Below are 24,845 nucleotides of genomic sequence, written 5' to 3'. Positions count from 1 at the left end.
CCCAAATCAAAACATTTTTACCTAAACAACGGTAAAACTTTTAGTCCACTTGCTCGTTTCACTAAAACCACCAACATGAATTTTACTATTAGGAGTGAATGATTAACTGTCACTTGCGCTAGATCTACAGTAAAGTAAAGTTTTAACGTTGAACGGCATTACCTTTTTAGTAACGGATTGACGATAAGCGAAGTTAACTTTGTGACTAACGTTGCGGTACACAGATATGTTACACCCCTAGCCTATGGGATAAATACCTGCTGGAATGTACGGCGTTAATGCAGGATGGCAGCAGACCGTATTATTCGTTTGGGACCTCTTGATAAGTATGGAAGTGTGATTACGCATGTCAATCACATCGCGATTACGGGCAGCATGGGGTTCACGCCCGAGCCTCAGGACGTGCGCTAGCAGCGCATGTCTGGTGTTTCAAGCGTCAACTTCGCGTCTCAATATCTCGGGATGTAATGGGAATATTGCGATGCAATCAACGCTATTGTGTATGTGCTTTGTCATGCTATGGATTGCTGAAGAAAAAATATAGGAGGTCCATTTAAAAAAAACATAAGTTTGTGTTAAAAAACACATATACTTTCGTTTTAGAATGTTTCCAAGCATGTACATTCATGGGCCCCAGCCTTACATTGATACCGGTGAAAGTTGTTTTCCAATAGCTGTTATTGTTCCAAAGATATTTTGGGTGGACAAGGTAGCTGGGACACCATATATATATATATATATATGTGTGTGTGTGTGTGTGTGTATGTGTGTGCGTGTGTGTGTGTATACGAATTAGCTTACTTTAAATTGATCTAAATTTGTAAATACTTTGACGTGTCCTATATCCTTGTAAAAAGAGATCTACAGATGAATAAAGCTACTACTACTACTACTACTACTACCTTAGTCCGCCTTTCAATCGCACCACAGCATTGACGCGTACGACTTGGTTGGTACCGTCAGAGGATCACTTGTAATGGCGAGTGGTGGTCTTCAGCGATTAAAGCAGATTCTGCCAGCATGCAAACGACGGTCGCCTAATCATACGGCGCAGACCTGGTGAGCACTGTCTCGTAGAGTGGATTCGTCCAAGACACACTGGTCCCTAAGGTCTGGGGCGCGATATGCTAAAACTCTCGTTCATCTTCGTTGTTTCTGGAGGGAACGCTAACCACCGCTCAGTATGTCAGAACGGTGTTAGACCCTTGTGCAGAATGTTGTTAGACCCCTTCCTTCTCCGTCCCTGGTGCAGTAAGGTGATATGTTGCTCCAACAGTATAATGCTCGTACACACACTACCAGTGAAACTCAACGTGCTCTGCAAGACGTGCAGCAACTTCCCTGGCCAGTATGATCTCTGGACTTGTCTCCATTTGGGGAAGTGTGTGATATGATGGGACGAGAGGAGAGTCGTGTGACTCGGCAACCAACAACTCCAAAACAACCACGTGCTCACGTCGAACAGGCGTGGCATAACATATCCTAGGACAGTATCCGCCATCTGTACGATCGACTGGATGCTAGAGTCAACACCTGCCTTGCCGCCCGTGTAGGCTACATCACGTGTTAATATGGGTGTTTCAGTATAGGTCAATACTTGTGCTACTGATCTGTAAATGTAATCATCTCATGTACTCCATACGCATTGATGCAACAATAATTCTTCAGTGAATTGGTAATCTCTAACTCTCCTCCCGAACAGGCCATGAAGGCCCGAAGGTACCCACCGGCCGTCGTGTCATCCTCAGCCCACAGGCGTCATTGGATGCGATATGGAGGGGCATGTGGTCAGCACACAACTCTCCCGGCCGTATGTCAGTTTCTGAGACCGGAGCTGCTACTTCTCAATCAAGTAGCTCCTCAGTTTGCCTCACAAGGGCAAGCTCACAGCGCTCGGCAGACAGGATGGTCACCCACCCAAGTGCTAGCCCAGCCCGACAGCGCTTAACTTCGGTGATCTGATGGGAACCGGTGTTATCACTGCGGCATGGCCTTTGGCGTTAATCTCTAAAAGGGTGTACTAATTTATTTCCAGCAGCGTGTTCACAAGAAACATCCAACATTAAGTTAATCTTTCTATAATTTCTGTATTTTTTATTTATAATGATAATGATGTAGCGATACTAAGATGAAAATTGTTTCGATGTAAAGAATGGTCAGTAACGCTAGAAAATACACCATAAGTTCGGCATTGTGTTCGTTATGTTCTAAATTTGCAGCGACAGTTGGATGAGGTAGCTAAATAGTTCATGGGCGCAAGGAAGTAGAAAATTCTGTCGTCAGCTGGCGGAGTTTATTTAAGTATGAGAAACCGGCTACGCAGTGGTGGCGTTTGGTGAGGGAATAGTCGTAAAAGTCACTATGAACTGAGGAAAACATAAGGCAGTTAAAAAGAGAGTACAACATGTTGATACCAAAGTAATTCTTCTGAAACTAACAGCTAGAAATTACAGTTCGCTTACTTTATTTATAGGGAACAGACGACTATATGTTTGAGAGCATAAGGGCAGTTGGTGCAGCGAAAATCAGAATAAAGATCAGGGATTAAGACCTTATTAGTGACAACTAGGTTCGAGTTGGACAGAAATGAGGCAGCAAATTGGTCACGGCCTTCAAAGGAAACTTCCTGGCAATAACTTGAGGTAAAAATGTCAGAAAATAAAAAACTGGCTGATCGGACGAGATTTCGAATCAGAGTTCGTTGCCTTAAATACTTCGCCATCTCCCTCGGTGAGAAAGAAAAGACAGCTGGGATATTTTGCATGGCTGACTGATGTCAATGTATCATTTGTCAAGCTGCTATCCAGGTCCACTGGATAACTGGAGAGAGTTCGCAGTAAAACATATAGGCAGAGGCAGATGCCTTAATGATCGTTCTTATGTTGTTCATAGGGTGTGACAACTATTTCGGCGTCTAAAGGACAAGGTAATGGCTACGATACCCGCCATGAGCTGATATTTGCTGTTACGCAGGCGAAGTATTGGTGCCTCAGCTATACTTTAACTTTGGTCTGTCCCTGCTTCAGCTACACCAACTGTATAGATCTACAATAAATAAGGGGCTGCTCTTGATACCAGGCATAAGACCTGTAGACCTTGGAGAGACAGGGAGAGGAGTAACTTAGTGTCTCAAAGACCGGAAGTATAGGAGATATTGGGCACAGGAGCAGCATCGAAGAAGGAAATAGAGAAATACAGGAAATCTAGGACAGGACAGAAATAATGGGAGAACCTACTAAACCCTCCATACTACAAGGTGTAGACCAAAAGTGCACTACACCATGAGATCAAAAGTATCCGGACACCTGGCTGAAAAAGACTTAAGAGTTCGTGGAGCCCTCCGTCGGCAATGGTCGAATTCAATATGGTGTTAGCCCACCATCAGCCTTGATGACAGCTTCCATTCTCGCAGGCATACGCTCAGTCAGGTGCTGGAAGGTTTCTTCGGGAATGGCAGCCAATTCTTCACGGACTGCTGCACTGAGGAGATATATCGATGACGGTCGGTGAGGCCTGGCACGAAGTCGGCGTTCCTAAACATACCATAGGTGTTCTGTAGGTTCAGGTCAGGACTCTGTGCAGGCCAGTATATTACAGAGATGTTACTGTCGTGTAACCACTCCACCACACGCCATGCATTATGAACAGGTGCCCGATCGTGTTGAAAGATGCAATCACCATCCCCGAATTCCTCTTCAACAGTGGGAAGCAGGATTAAAACATCAATGTAGGCCTGTGTTGTGATAGTGCCATGCAAAACAACATGGGGTGCAAGCCCCCTCCATGAAAAACACGACCACACCATAACACCACCACCTGTTGGCAGATGACGTTTACCGGGCATTCGCCATACCCACACCATGCCATCGGATCGCCACCTTGTGTACCGTGATTCGTCACTCCACACAACGTTTTTCCACTGTTCAATCGTCCAATGTTTACTCTCCTTACACCAATCGAGGCGTCGTTTGGCATTTCCCGGCGTGATGTGTGGCTTATGAGCAGTCGCTCGACCATGAAATCCTAGTTTTCTCACCTGCCGGCTAACTGTCATTGTACTTGCAGTGGACCCTGATGCAGTCTGAAATTCATGTGTGATGATCTGGATAGGTGTCTTCCTATTACACATTAGGACCCTCTTCAACCGTCGGCGGTCTCTGTAAGTCAACAGACGAGGTGGGCCTGTACGCTTTGGTGCTGTACGTGTCCCTTCACGTTTCCACTTTACTATCACATCGGAAGAAGTGGACTGAGGGATGTTTAGGAGTGTGGAAATCTCGCGTACAGACATATGACGTAGTGACACTCAAACACCTGACCAAGTTCGAAGTCCACGAGGTCCGCGGAGCGGCCCATTCTGCTCTTTCACGATGTCTAATGACTACTGAGGTTGCTGATATGGAGTACCTGGCAGTAGGTGGCAGCACAATACACCTAATACGAAAAACGTATGTTCCCGGGGGTGTCCGGATACTTTTGATCACATAGCGTACATTTCGGCCACCAAAGGCGCAGTACATTACCTTGAGGGCATGGGTTATAACCCTCGCATTTACTGAAAACACGCCAACATATCACAGGCGTGTGCGAATGTGAAGAAATAGGCACCAAAGAGCACATTATCTGGGAAAGTGTTTCAGTCAATGGCTTCTTTGAAAGTAAAACGGTTTATGCTGTAATAAGGACTCGTGAGCTATGCACATTCTGAGAACTCCGATAGGTAGAACGTCATACCAAGAAATTACAAGGCTATCTGACCGGAAGCGAGACAAAGCTAAACAAAACATCCAATTATTTGCAGCGGCGAGACGAGCCTCGAGGAGAACCAGGAAGTGCTTATTCAGTTCTTGTAGCCATCCATATTGCAGGCTCTTTAACATCGAAAGGGAGAAGAAGAACAAAGGCACAACACCAGCTCTGATTCACGAGGCGTGCGTCATCGCGCCAGCACCGAGCGGGGTGGTCGAGTGGGAGGACACAGGACTCCCATGCGGGAGGGGCGTGTTTCAGATCCCCGTACGGACAACCACATTTAGGTTTTCTATCGCCTAAGGCAAAATCCGGTATGGTATCTGTGAAAAGAGCAAGGTCGAATCCCTTTCCCGAGAATATTAGGCAACTTTGTGACGCTGAAATCTTTACGTTGACGCATTTTGCATATTTTCTATCACTGATGTCATACGCGATGCTCTTCTGGGGTAACATAGGCAAAACGTATTCATTGCACAAAAGAAAGTGGTTACGCACATGGGACAAATGTTTGCCGATCCAGCTGAAGCCGCTCATTGATTAGTAGATCCTGTAGAGCTACTAAACCGCAGGGATGTTAATTGTCACGTTTCACTCGCTGTTCCGAAGAATGAGATGATGTAGTGGGACCAGGAGAGGTGCGACTGGGTAGCTGCGTGATATTAACTAAGAAACGGATGAGTCCAGCCCTGTGAAAACAGCTGTTGTCACCTTGGAAGACGGGAGTATCCACAGCACATTCACCGTGAATATGCTGAAGAAAGCTCACCGAGCACACTGCCATGTGTCAACCACAAAGTAATTTTAATTGGAGTATACCATCATCATCACTGCTAATACTTACTTGCAAGCTACACAGACATGCAAAAAAAAAAAAAAAAAAAAAAAAGATTGTATATGATCGTTGCTTTCAGGTGTAAAAGAAGCATGCACTAAGCTCTACAGTCAGTTCACTGTTATCGCTCGCATAGACACTGCTAAAAAAATTAAAAATATAAAAGATTTGATACTAGACGCTAAAAGTGTGATAAATGCAGAGTGATATTATCGTTTTAAATTTATGTGTTGGTAATGAGTGTATACAGCAAGTTCTGAACACCAAAGCATTATTCAGTACTCTGAACTCACCCATTAAACCGAGCGTGGTGGGGCAGTGGTCAGCACACTGGATTCCCAGTCGGGAGGACGACGGTTCAAACCCGCGTCCGGCCATCCAGGTTTAGTTTTTCCTTCATTTCCCTATATCTCTCCAGGCAAATGACGGGATGGTTCCTTTTAAAGGGCATGGCTGATTTCGTTCTCGATACTTGAGACAATCCGAGCTTTTGCTCCGTCTCTAATGACCTCAATGTCGATGGGAGGTGAAACCCATTCTTCCTTCCTTCATCCATGAAGTTGCTGCTAAAGGAAAATGACTGCAGGACGTTGGTGTTTTCAATAAATCTAGTAAGGCCAGACGCCGTACAAATTCGGTAACAAATTATTCCCCCTTATGTTGCGCAGGTAGGAAGCTATGGATTCGAAGACAAGGAATATGAGAGTGATAATATCGCGTGAGTGACTTAAATATAAAAATGTGTGTAAGCTGCTTCTTGAAATTTATAAAAAGCTTATGGAAGAGTGGTATAATTTCAACGAAATTATTTTTTCAGTTGCCTTCAGTATTTTAAAGTGATACATTTCTTTCTAAGTACAATTACTGTGACAAATATTTTCAGATGGATGGAGAATGTCAACTTAACGGACCACCTCCAATTAAACTGCGCTGTGAGGTTGTAAAAGGGAACAAATAATATCTTTTTTTCTAAATGAATGATACATGTTTTTTGTCTTGTATAAAAATGTGCAGTCATTATAGCTTAGCCAGTTGGGGATACAACAGTAATTCGGTCACTATATTTTATTTAAGCACAAACACGTTACTGAGCGAGCTAAAATGACCGCGCATATCTACTACGCCTCATGATGTCAATCGAGGAGTTACTAGAATGAGACGTACAGACTCCATGGTCTGCAAAGTTGGCAAATACGACCGGGAGAACTGTGTGCTGACCACATCTACAGGGTGTTTCAAAAATGACCGGTATATTTGAAACGGCAATAAAAACTAAACGAGCAGCGATAGAAATACACCGTTTGTTGCAATATGCTTGGGACAACAGTACACTTTCAGGCAGACAAACTTTCGAAATTACAGTAGTTACAATTTTCAACAACAGATGGCGCTGCGGTCTTGGAAACTCTATAGTACGATATTTTCCACATATCCACCATGCGTAGCAATAATATGGCGTAGTCTCTGAATGAAATTACCCGAAACCTTTGACAACGTGTCTGGCGGAATGGCTTCACATGCAGATGAGATGTACTGCTTCAGCTGTTCAATTGTTTCTGGATTCTGGCGGTACACCTGGTGTTTCAAGTGTCCCCACAGAAAGAAGTCACAAGGTTTCATGTCTGGCGAATAGGGAGGCCAATCCACGCCGCCTCCTGTATGTTTCGGATAGCCCAAAGCAATCACACGATCATCGAAATATTAATTCAGGGAATTAAAGACGTCGGCCGTGCGATGTGGCCGGGCACCATCTTGCATAAACCACGAGGTGTTCGCAGTGTCGTCTAAGGCAGTTTGTACCGCCACAAATTCACGAAGAATGTCCAGATAGCGTGATGCAGTAATCGTTTCGGATCTGGAAAATGGGCCAATGATTCCTTTGGAAGAAATGGAGGCCCAGACCAGCACTTTTTGAGGATGCAGGGACGATGGGACTGCAACATGGGGCTTTTCGGTTCCCCATATGCGCCAGTTCTGTTTATTGACGAAGCCGTCCAGGTAAAAATAAGCTTCGTCAGTAAACCAAATGCTGCCCACATGCATATCGCCGTCATCAATCCTGTGCACTATATCGTTAGCGAATGTCTCTCGTGCAGCAATGGTAGCGGCGCTGAGGGGTTGCCGAGTTTGAATTTTGTACGGATAGAGGTGTAAACTCTGGCGCATGAGACGATACGTGGACGTTGGCGTCATTTGGACCGCAGCTGCAACACGGCGAACGGAAACCCGAGGCCGCTGTCGGATCACCCGCTGCACTAGCTGCGCGTTGCCCTCTGTGGTTGCTGTACGCGGTCGCCCTACCTTTCCAGCACGTTCATCCGTCGCGTTCCCAGTCCGTTGAAATTTTTCAAACAGATCCTTTATTGTATCGCTTTTCGGTCCTTCGGTTACATTAAACCTCCGTTGAAAACTTCGTCTTGTTGCAACAACACTGTGTTCTAGGCGGTGGAATTCCAACACCAGAAAAATCCTCTGTTCTAAGGAATAAACCATGTTGTCTACAGCACACTTGCACGTTGTGAACAGCACACGCTTACAGCAGAAAGACGACGTACAGAATGGCGCACCCACAGACTGCGTTGTCTTCTATATCTTTCACATCACTTGCAGCGCCATCTGTTGTTGAAAATTGTAACTACTGTAATTCCGAAAGTTTGTCCGCCTGAAAATGTACTGTTGTCCCAAGCATATTGCAACAAACGGTGTATTTCTATCGCTGCTCGTTTAGTTTTTATTGCCGTTTCAAATATACCGGTCATTTTTGAAACACCCTGCACCACCGTAAGGCATCCGCACGGCGCTGCAAGACAGCGGATGACACGACGGCCGGTCTGCGGCCCTTGAGGTCTCAGAGGCTTGGACGAGGTGCTCATTCTTGTTTTATCAGTTACATTACAGGAGTGATTATGTCCCGCGGACGTGAAAGAGTGAGACCACGGTACCGTGTAGAGGGCGTAGTTGTATCGTAGGAGCTAACGATTACACGGTAAGGTCAGAAAGTCCTTTCGCCGCCCTCTTTTTTTGGTCATGACATACATTTACACACCTTATGTCTTTTCGTTCTTTTCAGATGGCGGACACAAGTCTCTACAGTGTGAAGGATGGTGTTATGGCGCGTGCATGGGCTCATGGACGTGCAAACACAGAAAAAAAACGTAACAGATGTGCAATAGTATTTAGCGGCACGATTCCATAAAAAAGCTCCACCAAAGTGAACGATACTATGATGGCAACAGAAACTCTTCAGAACCGGATCCATTTTGGATGGAAAGAAGGCATGTCGATCATCAAAACGACATCAAACATGTGCAGCAGTGGCGAATTCTGTGACCATATCTCCCATAAAATAGTTACGGAAAACGGAAACTCCGAAAACGACTATGTTGACACACATGAAAAAATCTGGAATTCGTAAATGTGTTGAGTGATTAGGACATACGGCGAAGACATGAAGGTTGCTCAAGGTAACTCCATGTGTTTGTGACGCTCCCACTACAGGACAAGGTTCTCTTCTCAGACGAATGTGCAATTTATTAATCTTGTCGGAACACCGGTATTTTCTTCTGGAGCAAGCAAACACTATATTATTACGAAGAGGTAGAGAATAATCTCCCACATTATTATGACCTGGACTGAAATATTCAGGAGGCAGCTCATAGGGCCGTATTTCTTTGACGGTGCAGTCAATCAACATTGTTACTTGCAAACGTTGCGTCAATGGTTTATCCCATATCTTCAGAGACTGAACATTCTTGGTGACAGTTGACTTCAACAAGGTAGAACTTCTGCCCATGTCGCTCTCCGTTTTCGAGAATTCTTGGATCGAGTGGCCTCCGAGGAGTCTAGATACGACATCAATGACAGGTCGGTTTTGGGAATAATTAAGCAGCATGTCGCGAAATAACTATACCAGAGAACTGACTAACTGAAGCAAGCTCTTAAGGTGGCATTCGAGGAAACCACTCTGCCTATGATTCGGAAACCCTGGCGCCGCATCATTTTGTGCCCTGACAATGATGGTGCCCATACTGATTCATGTTCTAGATCACTAACAAATTGGAACGTAAAGTATCAACACCTGCTATGACATGTTCGAGATAAATAAGTACACATCATGAACAAAAAAGAGGGATCTGGCAGTACTTCCGGAACAGACTGTAGAGACCACATGGCTGCTCACATTGTCCGCCAGTGCGCCACGTACGTGTGTCACCTCCGCAGAAACGGGTGCGAGTATGTTGCACATAATGGTCCCGTTTCTGCGCGTGCAGACTGCAGCGGCCGATTACAGTTACGAGTCGTGAGCGCGGTTGGAGCGGTCACGCCAAGGCGATTCACTGCTTGCCAAACAGCTTGACAGACAATCCTAAAACCAGCATCTGCATGCTGAGACAGGAAGGTTATGCATCCAGCATTCCGATTTTACGCATTTTCGTTGAAGTAGTGGGACACAGAAGCAAGAGCGTTTGCAGTTAGGTTCATGCGCTACGCTGTCTCCACCCCTCCACCAGCTAGGGGAAAAAAAAAAATCTCCGCTGCCAAACAAATAGAGATATCACATCAGTATCAGTTTGAAGTGAACCAGCACATTAATGGATTTTGACTAGTGCCAACTGTACTTAAAACCATCTGTCACCCAATCCCAGATTACTTCGTCATTCTCAACACGAGGCCTTCCCTCTCCCCACCACAGCTCGTATCCTGGACACGCTTTTGTCCACAGTACAATGTATTCGTTTGCTGGAGGTGCGGTGTTCAAATTTTTTACCTGAAATCCTGGTATAATTTTCAGTGTTGTATGTAATTGACTCCAAGCGAATGCAAGGATGGCCATTCAATGAGGATATTACGTGAACCTCCACTGTCCTTGTTCAGCTATCATAAAGGCAGACTTCCAAGACCGACATTTGCGTTTGTGATGATTTTTGTTTTATGCACATTAGACCGTCGCGCAGGGCATATTTATATGCGGGAGGCACCGTCAAAGGCTATAAAAACTTAGAAATCAGTACGAACGCACACAAGCTCGGCAAGCGGAACTGTTTATACGTACCAGTACGAATGTCTCAAATGTTCAAATGTGTGTGAATTCCTAAGAGACCAAACTTATTATGTCATCGGTCCCTAGACTTATACACTACTTAAACTAACTTATGCTAAGAACAACACACACACTCATGCCCCAGGATACAAATGCCTATTCGTGACATCATCAGAATACTGCCTGAGACCGCAGAGTCACGCCGACACCGGTCAGAAGAAACGGCTACTCTGATCAAATAAACAGCTCAAATGGTTCAAATGGCTCTAAGCACTATGGGACGTAACATCTGAGGTCATCAGTCCCCTAGACTTAGAACTACTTAAACCTAACTAACCGAAGGACATCACACACATCCATGCCCGAGGCAGGATTCGAACCTGCGACCGTAGCAGCAGCGCGGTGGACGGAAGCGCCTAGAACCACTCGGCCACAGCGGCCGGCCAAATAAACCGCTCACTAATCCCTAAGAGATATGAACATTCTAACGAGAAAGATCCATCTGAAGGGAAAATTTTCCTCCCGTTCGTGAAAATAGTCGTTGATCATTATCAGCAGAGAAATAAGGAGAAGCGGTATCGGCGCAGTTTGTAAACCAACAGAGAACTGCACGAACATTTGAACACTGGAACACACCTACGGCCGCCGCTTTACACTGCAGGAGTATATTAAATTCCTTGTACATGCGTTTCAAGTCTCCGTCGCAACTACAACAAGAAGTCATCTTGAATATTAATAAACGTTTCAGCTGTATTTAGTTCTTTGTTATCAGACCGCTACCGGTTTCGTGGCACAGAAAGCAACATCTTCAGATGAATATATAACTAAAACATTAGATCTGAAAATCTTGGAACTTTGTACTCAGCATGTGTTGTCCGTCGGAACAAAACACCGCTAAAAGACGGTGCGTCATAGAATGAAACAGCCAGATTCCATTATGGTGGATGGGTCCGTTTGGTCAGTATGGCACAACACGCGGCTGCGTTCCCTGCTAGCGATTGCGTATATACCGGAGAAACGGACCTATCCACTATACTGGAATCCGGCTGTTTTATTCTATGGCGTACCTTCTTTTAGCGGCGTTTTGTTCCGACGGACAACGAATGCTGGGTACAAAGTTCCGAGCTTTTCGGCTCTAATGTTTCAGTTATCTGTTCACCTGAAGACGTGGCTTTTAGTGTCACGAAACCGGTACTGACGCAATAATAAAGGACCAAATACAGCTGAAGTAGTTTATTAATATCCAATATGACTATTAATAGCTGTGGTTGCCCTACCTGCTAGGTTGTCTGTACAAAAAGAAACTTAACACCTGACTTTATGAATACGAGAGTAATTGTCGCCTGAGAAACACGGGTAAATCGGCAGTAGCATATCATGCACTGAGACAGGCGAACCACCAAATCCGTTTCTCCGATATTTTGTTTTTATCAAGATACTATCATTACTATGCAAGGATGTACAGAAAGGGCCTGAAATTCGAAAGCACAAAAGCAACTCTTACAGAAAAGTAGAAGGATTGAAATTAGGAAAGTTGTGGGCCTTAGTGCTAAATAAAAGAAACGACAACGCTTCCCCACTAAAAGCTCCACAACACACGTAGTCCCAATCCTGCGAGCTCAGGTAGTGTGGTCTTAGGACTCCTATAACCTGAACTGAACTTAACTGTCCGCCACGTCCCCCCCCCCCCCCCCCCCCCGGCCCACAAGTATAGAATATTCGCACCTGCTATGAGTCGCGATGTAAGTGAATATTTCTAATTAAACATACTGAAGAATTTGTCGTAAATATGGGTATCTGCTTAGATGTGAATTGCACTAACCATACAAATACGCTTTTCGTATGTTTAGATTTCCAAGTGACCTCGAAAGAAGGAAAAGGCGGGCTGTGAATTGTCGCAGAGACGACTGGAAACCAGGACCTGGCGCTAAATCGTGTATTGTATGTATGTGTTAAAAAAAGTAGTTATAAACTTAAAACAGTTGTATGCCAGTGGCATTTCTCCCTCTGGTCGAAAACTATACCAAAGTAGTTCGTCTCAAAATTTTTCTACTCAAGAGATATTTTCGCAGTGGAAAGGAACATTTATGGTGGTGTGTTTATACGTCGTTACCATAAACATACACACACAAGGTGAATAATACTTAACCCTATTTCATATATAGGTACTTTAGGACGAGTGATATGTAAGATATTTTTATAGCGGTTTGGTAATTGTAAGGGAACATGCACAAGTAACATAACCTTCAAACAGTAAAGTTTTGACCACAATTCTACAAGTAACAAATTTTCTGTCATATTTATGTTAATAAAAATTCGTGTCACCGTAACATCAAACTATATTTTTCCCCCTCTGTAAATTGACACCGAGTTCTTAAATTATTACATTTAATATTTACAAACCGTCACTCCAGTTCCTAGCCTATATTTCTATACCCATGTAATGTTATGTTCCAACTTTTCTGTTATATGAAAGGGGCGTTCTAAATATATCTACAAACATTAATTACTGTTCCGTACACTTCATACAAGCAGTATCAAATGTTTTGTAAGAAATATTGTAAAAATTTGCGTGAATAGGTTAAGCACCCATAAGGTAAACACTGCCGAATCCTCAAAGCTGCGGAAACATGGCTCATTACGTAGGAGCTCTGAGCGGTCTGATGACGTCACTAATCAACCGCAGCATGGATACGTATAAACAGTTCTGCCTCTTGAGACTGTTGAAGTTTGTACTGCTTTCTAAGTCTTTATAGGCTCTGATGCTGACAACATTGGAAGACGAAACGTTAGACAGACATATGTGCCTTGAACTACGGCCTAATGCTCATAAAAGAAAAATCACCTTATTCAACTATGTTATCGTCTAGAGAACATAAGAAATAAAATATTGACTTTGCTTGGCAAACATAGGGGGAGAGAGAGAGAGAGAGAGAGAGAGAAGGGGCTGGGGGTGGGAGGGGGCAGCTCAATACATGTATGTAAGCGGCAGAAGTCCACAACTGTCCGTTTATCGGTTATGAGGTAACAGACGAGTTGTGGTGCCCTGAAAATATTCCAAGTTCGGAGTTGGCGTGGCCGCACGGGCCGTTCGGCAAGCCAGGGCTCGCCAGCTACCGCTTGGTGCTGAACAGCAACCGGAACAAGTGGGGTAGCCCCAAACTGGTCTAGGCCGACCGTGTGGCTGGGAATTCCATGTTGACACGAGGTTCGTATGAGCAGTTGCCAGCAGACTCGTGCGCATGCGCAGAGCTGATTTCGCGTATGAGCAGTGCCTTCCTCCCGCTTCTGGCTACTTGAAGCGTGGCTGTTTGGTGTACGAGCAGTAGCAGCAAGTAGCCAGATGCTACCCGGAAACATTTTTCCGGCGCGCCCAAGCTGCCCGTTTGCGCATGCGCAGAGCAAGCTGAGTTATGGTGGGGGGTCCTTCCCCACGTGACACGTGTATATGTTTCGTGTCTTCGTAATACTGCTGATCCCTTCGTTTACAGCTCCCACTTCACATGAAATCAAAACAGATTTCTGTGGCCGGGAGCCATCAAGGGAATTAATATCCATTTGCATAACCATAAAAGACCAAAATAAGTTAGTAGTTTCAATTTTCTGATTTTATATTTCCACGTTATTAGCAATCAACCATTAATGTTTTAACGAAGCTATTTGTCTGTTTAGTAAAGAAATTTGCTTCTATTATTTTGTTTTTCGCTAAGACAGTTAGTTTATTTGAAACGAAATGTTTGATTCCGCAGTATTGGCTACTTTCAACTTCGTTCAATTTCCAATGCAAATTTTCATTTTCTGGGACGAATGACATTATACCATAATAAAGAACCAAACATGAGAATACAGTACTGGACCTCCAAGAAAATTGGTATCACGAAAACCACATGAAAAGCTGAATATCAGGTACTTCAGAGTGCATCTGGACATAGAAATATGCAGTTATAGCGGAATGAAACATTTTAGTATGGTTTATGGTATTCCAATGTTGCTGGAGTAGTCTTTGATGTCCTGTTCCTTTTATGACACTGTAAGATCTCTTAATTCTATATACGTAATAACATACGTAAACATTGACTTGAAGCTAAGTAGGCAAATTTGCTCAATAGTTTTGAACTAAATATTTTGTTTCAAATATAATGACAGCTGTAGCAGAATTTTACAAATCTGCCTTCTGTGAAACAGTGTTTTTCGATCACAAGGCACTTGTGTTTACATCTTAAATTTATAGAATGCCATTCTATGCTAAATTGTAGTGTATCAGCATACCGTGTTTTATCGTTTTAACTCCCCACATGGCTTTATATTTATTCCTAGAGTAGAATATAAACAGTCAGTTGTATAGTTTCTTTACCTCGCAGACAATCTTGTTAATTTTTTACACATTTTGAAATAGTCATGAAATTTATTGTCCTTTATTCTGGTGTAAGCTACACAAGAAACTGCTTTTCTTTTGCAAGAAATTTGTATTCCATCTTACTAGCTTTTTGCAGTGCTGTCTAGCTGTAACCCTGATTGGAAATGCTACATAACAATATTGCAGAGTACGAATTTAAAAAAAAAAAATGCAAATGATTAGCTTTTCAGAGCATTCACACAAGGTTGGCGCCAGTGGCGACACCTACAACGTGCTGACATGAGGAAAGTTTCCAACTGATTTCTCATACAGCAGTTGAGCGGCGTTGCCTGATGAAACGTTGTTGTGATGCCTCGTGTAAGGTGGAGAAATGCGTACCATCACGTTTCCGACTTTGATAAAGGTCGGATTGCAGCCTATCGCGATTGCGGTTAATCGTATCGCGACACTCCTGCTCGCGTTGGTCGAGATCCAATGACTGTTAGCAGAATTTAGAATCGGTGGGTTCAGGAGAGTAATACGGAACTCCGTCCATGATCCCAACGGCCTCGTATCACTAGCAGTCGAGATGACAGGCATCTTACCTGCATGGCTGTAACGGACCGTGCAGTCACGTCTCGATCCCTGAGTCAACAGATGGGAACGTTTGCAAGACAACTACCATCTGCACGAACAGTTCAACGACGTTTGCAGCAGCATGGACTATCAGCTCGGAGACCATGGCTGCGGTTACCCTTGACGCTGCATCACAGACAGGAGCGCCAGCGATGGTGTACTCAACGACGAACCTGGGCGCACGAATGGCAAAACGTCATGTTTTCGGATGAATCCAGGTCCCGTTTACAGCATCATCGTGTTTGGCGACATCGCGGTGAACGCACATTGGAAGCGTGAATTCACCATCGCCGTACTGGCGTATCACGCGGCGTGTGGGGTGCTATTGGTTACACGTCTCGGTCACCTCTTGTTCGCATTGACGGCACTTTTAACAGTGGACGTTACATTTCAGATGTGTTACGACCCGTGGCTCTACCCTTCATTCGATCCCTTCGAAACCCTACATTTCAGCAGGATAATGCACGACCGCATGTTGCAGGTCCTGTACGGGCCTTTCTGGATACAGAAAATGTTCGACTGCTGCCCTGACCAGCACATTCTCCAGATCTCTCACCAATTGAAAACGTCTGGTCAATGGTGGCCGAGCAACTGACTCGTCACAATACGCCAGTCACTACTCTTGATGAAATGTGGTATAGCTGCATGGGCAGCTGTTCAAATGGCTCTGAGCACTATGGGACTTAACATGTATGGTCATCAGTCTCCTAGAATTTAGAACCACTTAAACCTAACTAACCTAACGACATCACACAACACCCAATCATCACGAGGCAGAGAAAATCCCTGACCCCGCCGGGATTCGAACCCGGGAACCCGGGCGTGGGAAGCGAGAATGCTACCGCACGACCACGAGCTGCGGACTAATGTACGCGCCATCCATGCTCTGTTTGACTCAATGCCCAGGCGTATCAATGCCGTTATTACGACCAGAGGTGGTTGTTCTGGGTACTGATTTCCCAGGATCTATGCACCCAAATTGCGTGAAAATGTAATCATATGTCAGTTCTAGTATAATATATTTGTCCAATTAATACCCGTTTATGATCTGCATTTCTTTTTGGTGTAGAAATTTTAATCGCTAGTTGTGTAATAGCAGCCAGAGGAATCATGATACCTCAAAAAGAAACATGTACATTACTATTATTTGCACGACGGTTCTGATGCTGTAATCAGATTTTCAATATCTTTATTAGTTTAAAGTTTACTATCTGACTGTAAATTATACAAGCAACACCCAGCAACAAATTTCCAAAATCTAAACGGTTCATCCGATTTTGTCGATCGATGTGTCTTTAGAAAGCTATTAGTGTAAACCTAAATTGGTATGATTTACAGGCATGTAACTTGAATAGTACATGAGTTATTGGAGGTCAAAGTGGCTGATTACTATTGATCGCATCAGGCTATAAGTACTCCACAGTTACACGAAAAAACGGTAGCAGAAAGCTGATAAATATATACTCATTCGTCTATGTCTTTGTTTATATCCGATATATACTATTCATGAAGAAATTGGTCAAATATTTTCTGTGTTTTAGAAAGCACAGAGACACACGGCTGCAGGCCTACTTTTGCTTCTTTTCCTTTGGTATATGTTTATTTAATTTGTTTATGTATTCAATATTGTGTGTTAGAGAGTGTTTATGGTCCAGCCAATGGAATATTTATTTAATTTCAAGTTATTAAATGTAAATCTAGTATTTTGTATGTGTTTCAATATGTTTGTGAGTGTGCATTGGCTTAGAGACACGGCGGGAGCGCTCTAGCGAATCACAGCGCTCGTTGCTATGTTAGGCGACTACTGAAGTCAACGGGGAGACTGTATGGAAGTGGGGGAGGAGCATTGGGCCGGCCGGTGTGGCCATGCGGTTCTAGGGGCTTCAGTCTGGAACCGCGAGACCTCTACGGTCGCAGTTTCGAATCCTGCCTCGGGCTTGGATGTGTGTGATGTCCTTAGGTTAGTTAGGTTTAATTAGTTCTAAGTCCTAGGGGACTGATGACCTCAGATGTTAAGTCCCATAGTGCTCAGAGCCATTTGAACGATTTGAGGAGCATTGGAACGCACAGGACACGGAGTTCTGGATGGGAAGGCGCGACGGAGGACCGCATGAAATACTTGGAGAGTGTTGAGAAGTTTGCACGTAGCCGCGGAAGATAGAAATATTTCATAGTGCCGACTTGTGCACTTGTGAGATTTCGGTGGCTTCTGCAGTGAAGACGTAGTATGCATTTAGAATTGAATACCTCGCGAGCTATGTTGTTCTTCATAACTAAGTACGTGAAGTAGGAATCTATTGTTTCCCTGTTACTCAACTTATATTTTATTTAATTGCTGGACCTTTGACACCAATAAGTGTTTTGCAGAAATAAACAGCATTCTTAAAAGTACTTCTGCTATCGTACTCATCATTCAAAGTCGTTAAAATAGGACCTGCAGATATTATTTAATTGCAATCTTTCATTTATAAATTTCTATGTTACATTCAAAATTCGCAATTGCCGAGTGATAGGGACCTTCGACCATTCGATACATGTGTGTATTCATATTGTATACTGTAGACTCTGCAGTATTTGGCACGTAATGCGGCAACCACGTATCCCACCCCTAGACAACGAAACCAGACAGAAGTTTTAATATTTCAACTCTTGAGTCTGAGGGTACGCAGTTGACGGTCACATTTTTTTTGAAAGCACGCATTGTGTTATTGAACTAACACGTAATTCATAGTGGAAGCTAAATTTTAATGTTTTATTTGATGTGCTGCATTGTGACCTGGTGAGTACATTCTATTCGAAGGAGATTATATTGATAAGGAAACCGTAGTGAACACAAAACTGAGTGTAAAACAACTAAACCACGACAAATATCAGTTGTACAGCAGGAAATGTTGTTTGTTTGGTGACAACGGATTCTCTGTAGACCGTTTCATTTTCTTTTTTTCACACACACGTCACAGTAAATATCTTCCTGAAAACAGTGGTAACATTCACCATAATGAAATGATAATTAAATGGACACCCTAGCTGCAAACAGGCGTTGATGTACTTCATTGGGGACATGTTGAAAATGTGTGCCCCGACCGGGACTCGAACGCGGGATCGCCTGCTTACATGGCAGACGCTCTATCCATCTGAGCCACCGCGGGGACAGAGGATAGGGCGTCTGCAGGGACTTATCCCTTGCACGCTCCCCGTGAGATCCCTGCAGACGCCCTATCCTCTGTGTCCGCGGTGGCTCAGATGAATAGAGCGTCTGCCATGTAAGCAGGAGATCCCGGGTTCGAGTCCCGGTCGGGGCACACATTTTCAACATGTCCCCAATGAAGTACATCAACGCCTGTTTGCAGCTAGGGTGTCCATTTAATTATCATTTCATTTCTTGCAAAGCTGCATGGTCATCCACGGTAACTGTTCTTTCGGGAACAGATACTACCGTCATACGTATTCACCATAATGTTCTGCGGATATCTCAAGGTATGAGAAACAGGCCAACTTCAGACCTCTTGAAGGGCGCAGAGGCGGTGGCCAAGTTTAACAGCGCACAGGGCAGTGTGGAGCAGTGTAGGATTTACCCCACGATGCTCTCTAATACGATATAGCTGTCCCCTTTCTGACTCAGTCATAAAGCTATAAGTAAAGTAGGAGTCGTACAATACTGTTGACTGGCAGACACCGAGGGATAGGGTCAGCCACCAAATCGGAGAGGGCTTTCGTCCTCCTCACACAAACGATCCCTTTCTCCCGGTGACTGAGCGTTATTGCTACGTTTAAGTGGCCAAAAAGGGTGTGTGTATAGTGTGGCATCGTGTTTTGTGGTATGGTATGAGAGAAGGGATACTATTATATAGCTCGCTCAGGATACAGTGGCCAATGCACGGTGACCAGTTTTTGTCCAAAGCGCTGGCGAGTTCAACATTTCGTTAATGGTTATAATTGTTGTGATATTTACGTAAAAAAAAAGACACTGTGTGAAATTTGGAAAAGTGTGCAATGAAAAATAGAGATCGCTCTGTTTTGCATTTGGTGCATATTACACAATATGTTGTTTCGTATGAAATTTAACGAACATATTGACTCTCTCTTTAGACTTAGGTGAAGGTATCTGTATGTCACCAATTTCGAGAAAATTGATCTGGCGTAGCACACTGATTTGCGATCGCGTTGCGCCAGCGATAAAGACAGACTGAAATATCCACAACATTTCTCATATTTCACAAACGGTTTCAGATATCGAAATGAGATTCTGGAAAATGATGGCGTGCAGAGAAGGAGAGAATTTTACCCTATCGTTATTACGTAAAACTTTATTATCTACCATGTTATTCCAATAACTAAGACTTTTTCAGTGAAAGAATGTAATTTTTAGAGGCCATCGATAGGTGGTCAAACGAGAAATGCACAACACAGTCTATTTTGTACTGAGGATGTGCTTTTTCGTAAGCTACTGATTTTCCTTTTCCTCAGTTCCTTACTTTACTTAATAAACCGCTGTTTCAGAATTCTCTCGCAATTGTGTCTGCACAACATATTAGTGAGGTGAGACAGTGTAAACTCCGCTGTGTTTTGGCGAAAGAACCAAATTTTGACATAGTAATAAGAGGAATGTGTAGGTTTCACTCAAAATTTGACACTGATGACTCTTCTTTGAAAGTTGCCATCGGTTAACAAGCCAGGCTAAAATAAAGCGCTTCATTTTCAGCGTAATTCTTTCTAAATACTTTCGAAAGCAGAAGTGACAATAGATCATTCTGAATGGTCACCATGCTAGTGTGGTCATGGAGGGCCCCCACTTAATATTTACAAAATATGTGAGTATAGGCTACACCTTAGAACGGCACTTCCCATCCAGCGCGCGGCATTTCCCCTACAGCTTTCTGAGCGACCCCCACCACTGCCGCTCTTCCTACACTTCCCCAGCCGGTTGCGCATCTAGCGGCCACAGCGCTTTGCGCACACTATACCTACAACCAGCGAATTGCTTACTCTTCTCCAAGGGAACTCCCTTGCTTGACATCCCTACCCGACTGCTGCATCAACATCAGGAGTGTCATATGAGACATTCTTTTCAGAACTCTTGTACAAAGTCTAGAGATCAGAAACTTGACGGCAAGACCTCTTCCCCCCTTAACGGCCAAATAGTGGCGGCGAAAATTTCTTCTGTCATCAGTATTCGAATTGGCTACTCCGAGTCGAGCGCCATCGCACAGGAGTGCGTTGGCGGGCGACTTACGCAACGAAAGCGGATCATTAAAGCTATAAGTCGATGCGGTTACAGAACCCAGTAAAAACATCGATATACTCGCTACATTCAAATATCAAGATCGCGCGACTAAGGGTTATCGCAATACGCGCCGTTTGGTCTTCAGAAACTGTGAGAAGAGACAGTCTTTTCCGGCAGTAAGACTAACAACTTTGAACGTACAAGGTGTACAACTTTGCTTCCGCCGTTTGCCGATGGGTGGCGACAACGGTAAGTAGCGGTCGAAAGAAACATATCGCAGACGTCAGCCAGTTAGCTTGGACCTCGGTCAACATAACCTCATTCAAACATTAGTCGATTTGTGTCTGCATCATAAAGTTGATCTTGATTGAAAATGTCAGTTTACGAGCCTAATTCTCATCATTTGCGAGAGGTGTTACTGTTTTGTTTCAATATGAATAAAAAAGCGGCTGAAAGCTCGAATGTCATCGAATGCTCTAAAGTACGTATGGTAAGGACGCTGTTAGTGAAAAAACGTGTCGTGAGTGGTTTCAACGCGTCAAGAACGGTGATTTTAACGTCATAGACCGGCATAGTGGTGGAAGAGAGAATGTTTTCGAAGATGCAGAATTGGAGACACTGCTGAGTGAAGACTCGCGTCAAACCCAAGAAGAATTGGCACGATTAGTGGGAGTGACACAGCAAGCCATTTTAAAACGTCTCAAAGCTATGGGCATGATTGAGAAAGAAGGGGGTCCCGTGTGAGCTGAACCCAAGAGACGTTGAACGGCGTTTGTGTGTTTGTGAACAGTTGCTTCAGAGGCAAAAACGGAAGGGATTTCTCCATCGCATTGTGACCGGGGATGAAAAATGGGTTCATTACAATAACCCTAAACGCAAAAAATCATGGGGATATCCCGGCCATGCTTTCACGTCGACAGCCAAACCGAATATTCACGTCTCCAAGATCATGCTCTGGATTTGGTGGGACCAGCTGGGCGTCGTGTACTATAAGGTGTTAAAAGCAAGTGAAAGAATCTCAGGTGCTCGTTCTCGAACGCAATTAATGCGTTTGAGCAGAGCATTAAAGGACAAACTGCCGCAGTACAACGAGAGGCACGATAAAGTGATTTTCCAGCACGACAACGCTCGACCCCATATTGCAAAAGAGGTCAAACGTACTTGGAAACGTTAAAATGGGAAGTCCCACCCCACCCGCCGTATTCTCCAGACATTGCTCCCTCTGACTATCACCTGTTTAGATCCATTGCGCATGGCCTGGCTGACCAATACTTCCGATCTCATGAAGAAGTCACGAATTTTTTCGACGCAGGATTCGTACACTGCTCGAAAGATGGGAGAAAGTAGTGGCCAGCGATGGGAAATACTTTGAATGGTACATATGTAATCAATTTGTTTCATTAAAGCCTCAAATGTTGGGGAAAAAACGGCGGAAGCAAAGTTGTACACCTTGTAATTAAATTATATTTGATCATAATCATTAACGCTTCTGCCTTGTAACACAGTTTAGTAAACAAAATGGCAGAAAAGTGTTCTGAAAAGACTTGCTTTGTCTCTTTTGACGTTTGGTCGAACCACACACACGCCATTCTACGTGAAACATGTCATAAATAACGCACAGGCTGAGAACACTGGGTATCGGATGGTGCAACGATAGTGAATATTATAACAGATACAGCTTAAGACTAGGAGAAGAAACGAACGTTTTGTTTCACTGTAACACACTGTTTTTCAGCAATGTGAGTTTCAACTGGAGCCCGTGAGAGTCTCGAGGCTGTGACTGGTGAAAGTCAAAAGTCATAGTCTGAGATCATAATTTTACGAACTACGTTTCGCAAGTCATGTTAGTTTCTGTCATTCTTCTCCTCCGCCTTCTCGCCAGAAGAGAAAGAAGAGGAAATGCTTTCCGCAACGTCGCGGACGAATTGCGGATTGACGTGGCAATAAACCTGGGGTGATTTTATTTCTTTGACACGCAGCAGGAATCTTCATTCGCTTAAAAAACAATTGATAAATTGTAGAGAAATGTTGTAAAACAAAAAGAACGAGCAAGTAAATGAAAAACTGCGAGTATCGTAGACAAAATGAGTGTTGTGACAAACTATGGGAGGACTGAAAGACTGATTTTTTTTTGTACGGGAGATCCCGAAGAGCAGGTTCAGATCCCTAATTGGTAAGCGTTTTCCTGTCGTTCGTGCCCGCAGTCGCGAAGAATGAACTGTGTGTGTAGGCGTAGATGACTATAATGGGTATGTTTGTGCAGTGTAGTGTCTGCGTGATGGAGATGGTGAGAGAAGGGAGAGGGTGAAACCCGATGCCGGTAAAAAGGCTACTGTCTGGAAGAGCACCAAGGGGGCCGACGGGCTTGACGTCCCCATCCGGCGGACGCATCACCGTCTACACTCTACAGCGTCACATGCCCTCACTTCATGACTTTGGGACGCTGGGGAGAGGTTTGGGCCGGCCACTGTGGTCGAGCGGTTCTTGGCGCTTCAGTCCGCAACCACGCTGCTGCTACGGTCGCAGGTTCGGATCCTGCCTCGGGCGTGGATGTGTGTGAGGTCCTTAGATTAGTTAGGTTTAAGTAGTTCTAAGTCTACGGGACTGATGACCTCAGATGTTAAGTCCCATAGTGCTTAGAGCCATTTGAACCATTTTTTTGGAGAGATTTGGAATGGAATCCGGGACACTGACGCAGAGACTGGTGATCGGGGTCTTTACGCCATCATCTCTCCTGTCCCCTTTGCCGTAAAGCAAAGGGAAAATCGTCAATAGCACGCGGCGTACCCGGAAGGCGACCCATCCAACCACTGGCAGGATTCGAACCTGCAACGGTAGCGGTCGCTCAGTTCCAGACTGAAGCGCCTAGAACCGCTCTGCCACAGCGGCCGACCAGCACGATCTTCGGACTTGTCCCCAATTGAGCACGTGTGGGTTATGACGGGACCAGAAATGACTCGTCAACCAATAACTCTTACAGAACTACGTGAACAGGTCGAGCAGACGTGCCATAACGTATCCCAGGACAGTATTCGCCATCTGTCCGGTCGACTGGATGCCAGAGCCAGCGCATGCGTTGCCGCCCGTGAAGTCTACACCACGTACTAATACGGGTGTTTCAGCATGGGTCGATACCTGGTATCTCAGAACCGCTTGTGCTATTGATCTATAAATCTAATCATTTCATGTAATCTATATGCACGCCGACCATTGTAGCCGAGCGGTTCTAGGCGCTACAGTCTGGAACTGCGCGACCGCTACAGTCGCAGGTTCGAATCCTGCCACGGGCATGGATGTGTGTGATGTCCTTAGGTTAGTTAGGTTTAAGTAGTTCTAAGTTCTATGGGACTGATGACCTCAGAAGTTAAGTCCCATAGTGCTCAGAGCCATTTTTTTTTCCATATGCACTGTTGCATCAATAAATCTTGAGTGAACTGGACTCCTCTAAATGTGTGTACTAATTTTTCCCGGTAGTGTGTTTTAGTACGTGCTAATATAAACTAATTCAAATACTAGATTTCATATACAAGTGTCCAGTTTTTACTTGCTACAGAAATAAAGCTGTTTGCAGAGATAAGTTTTTATTTACCGTGTTGGTATTCCAGTTACTATAGGTTTACCTATCGCTTTTCACTTTTGCTATGAAGTTTAAGTTGTGAAGGTACGCCTGAGTTTACATAATTGTTTTTTTTAACTAACTGTGATTTTGATTTGTTGCCCATTTATACTGTATCGTTCAAGCTTGTCGTAGGTATGCTGAGAATGCCGATACGGGTTTTGTAATGGAAACGCTGTTGCTGATTATTGTATACTGTAGACGATTTTCTAACCGCAAAATATCAGATTCGAAAGTGTTTGTTCGTGTTTTCACTAAACTATGTGACACTGGTGAAATGGACAGCAGTCACATTTCCGAGTATGGATGAGGTAGAAGACGTTATTCAGTTCGTAGAACGTAGTCCTTCAACAAGCACATGCACAAATTAAACACGTATCGGTGTTTCATCTACAAGAACACGGCAGT

The 24,845-nt window shown here is 44.2% G+C and overlaps 1 pseudogene; it reads right to left on the bottom strand.

Annotated features, from left to right (window-relative positions):
- Positions 1–1,881: 1,881 nt before the first annotated feature.
- On the bottom strand, positions 1,882–1,999 carry LOC126098098 (5S ribosomal RNA; annotated as a pseudogene).
- Positions 2,000–24,845: the final 22,846 nt, after the last annotated feature.

This window comes from Schistocerca cancellata, chromosome 1, assembly GCF_023864275.1.
Source record: "Schistocerca cancellata isolate TAMUIC-IGC-003103 chromosome 1, iqSchCanc2.1, whole genome shotgun sequence".
Classification (NCBI taxonomy): domain Eukaryota; kingdom Metazoa; phylum Arthropoda; class Insecta; order Orthoptera; family Acrididae; genus Schistocerca; species Schistocerca cancellata.
The sequence above is the reverse complement of the archived record's forward strand: the minus strand, read 5'-3'. Positions and strand labels throughout refer to the sequence as shown.